Consider the following 2,648-nt stretch of genomic DNA (forward strand, 5'->3'; position numbering starts at 1 on the left):
ATGTCTGAGGATGGAGGATACACGAGAGTAGCCTTTACGGAAGTCTGTCGTCATTTCCATCCAATCACAATCTCACTACGTACAGACGCACATAATAAACAAATAATAAACGGTGCCAGTAGAAATGATTCCTGTGCTTCAGGTGATTTCTGTATCTATTCTGTGTTGTATTGATGAAGCCGATGAGTGTTTTCTTAATTTACTAATGAGGATGCTTTCTGTCACTTTAAACGTTTCCATGGACACAGTAATGTCACTGCGGAAAATATCATTAAGCAGCTAAACCTGCTAAACTGTTATAAAGTTAACAGAGAAACTGTCCAGAGGAAACAGAGGATTTATCAGGTTGGAGCTGTTTTACTCTGAACAAATTCTCATTACATTTCCCAACATTAAATCCTGCCGGCGTGTCGAGAGATTTATTTAATCAATGAAGCTGTTGTGCCTCGTGCGTAAATGCGCACAGCGTCTCCTTTGGGAGAAACGTCCCCCTTTTAAATTCTACCTTAAATAAGTTAGAACACAAATCACAACCTATATCTACATACAGTGTTTCCCTTTAATGAGAGTTCATCTTTAGCATTGCCTTCCTTTGCTGCTCTGGCACTGCTAACTGTATATCTTTATTAATAGCAGGACAGTTCACCTGTGTGCAGACACAAACTCCACCAAAAGTCTCTACAGCTGTTAGACTGACCGCTGATCCAGCTGTTAGACTGACCGGCTGTCCAGCTGTGATCCAGCTGTGATCAGCTGTCGCCGTCATCAGAAACTGACGTCGATACACGTGAGGCTTCAGAGGAAAGGACGTCTCAGGGTACATCCACTGACAGTATATGTAAGGGTACATACAAGTGTGAACATGTACTGTCAGACCCGGATGTTCTCTACATTATACTGTCAATGATGCTGACTCGCTCTGACGTTGTGCCCACGCCCTTCACACGTGGGCAAATGAAGCTTTTACTGAACCAGTTGTGTCGAAAATAGGTTCATTACTCTAAACCTCAGTGACAGTGACCTCTCCTGGCGAAGTGCAAGGCTTGCAGTCAAATTAGGCAGCTAGTTGGTGGACAGGAGGCCTAATTACAGACACACCACACACACACACACACACACACACACACCACACACACAACACACACACACAAACACACAGTGAATTGAAATGGAGCTCAGTGAGCAGGGTTGGAGAAACTACTTTTGTACAAAAGACCGTTTGTCTGAAGGCACCCTGCGTGATCCCCTTGGATTTAAAGTTCTTAGCTTATGACATTTATTATCTATTATCTGTTCTATTGACAATAAGTAATTGGTGGAATGTGTTATTGTGTTTTTGAGGAGAGAGTACATTCATTTTTAACAGTTTTTGATTGGGTTCAGCCAGTTAGCTATTGGGTCTTTCATCTTCCAGTAGTGTCGTGTATTTATGAATTTTTTCATTCCAATTTTATTTGGCTTTTTTATATGCGGCCAATTCATACAGAAACCTAGATGGAGATAGAAAAGATTTGGCAGAAATCAAAACCACCATTGTCGGGTCTAACTACGTACCAACTATTACAAACATTAAACGCGCCTGTTTTGGCACATTTTATTTAAAACATAGGTGAAATGTTCCCAATGTTTTTCACTAACAGAAAAACGTAGACATCCAACAAGTGTTTTACTATCAGAATCAGTTAGTAATTAATTTTTGATAAACTTTATTTTTTCTAAGGTAATGATTATTAATTTTAGAATTTAATTAACTTAGAAGGGAAGTGTGAAACATAACTTTTGTTATGTATAAAAATTTACATAATGTGCTTTTTGAAACAAATACAAATAGTAAGCTAACCAGTGTATACTGCTATTTTATGATTATAAATTAATTTATAATATAACCCAATTTGATGGTTGTGGGAAGGATGTTCAGATCAATAGACAATGTTAAAATCAACACCTTTGACATGAAAAGGACTGAGACAATCTCCACACGCATTCTTCACATTTCTTGTCTCTTGAAATGGGGCCTTGGCAATTTGTAAAAACATCCAATAAACAGAAAGATTTGAATTAAGAGTAAAACCTGTAGACCATGTGAATAAAACCCATCTACTGGGATGTGTAATGTCACTCAGTGTTGTAAACGAAGTGTGACAGAGATATCCAATTGCGTATGAATGCCTTGTTTCACAGCCAATCAACTCGGCTTGACATTACCACTCGTATATTGATGTCCCAGCCATAACTTTACATCTGAGGTCGGTTGCAAGATACAGGGGCATCGACTTGTATTTGACTGGACCCTCTTAAGTCTTTGTGCCTTAAAAAGAGATATGTGATAGATCAATCAAAGGCAGTGAGAGTCATTTTTAATACACTATATTACCTTACTTGAAATCTCGCGGTTTGTCATATATTCCCCATTCTGCTACATTACTCAGAAGGATGATCAGATTGCACAGGTCCTCCGGACAATCTGACAAGCACGTGGAAGAGCTGTTGTCCTCCAAAATGCTTCGGGGACTGTGGAGACTGAGCTAATGAAAAACTGTGGGTGGTGAGATGTGCAGATCAAAAAAGACTATTCTGCCTGAACAACATCAATTCCAGGAAGAAATGTAGTACACTGGCTGAGGGACCTCACGTCATCGCTTGCAGGA

This window comes from Morone saxatilis, unplaced genomic scaffold, assembly GCF_004916995.1.
Source record: "Morone saxatilis isolate NCDOM2014 unplaced genomic scaffold, NCSU_SB_2.0 Contig5, whole genome shotgun sequence".
Taxonomy (NCBI): Eukaryota; Metazoa; Chordata; class Actinopteri; family Moronidae; genus Morone; species Morone saxatilis.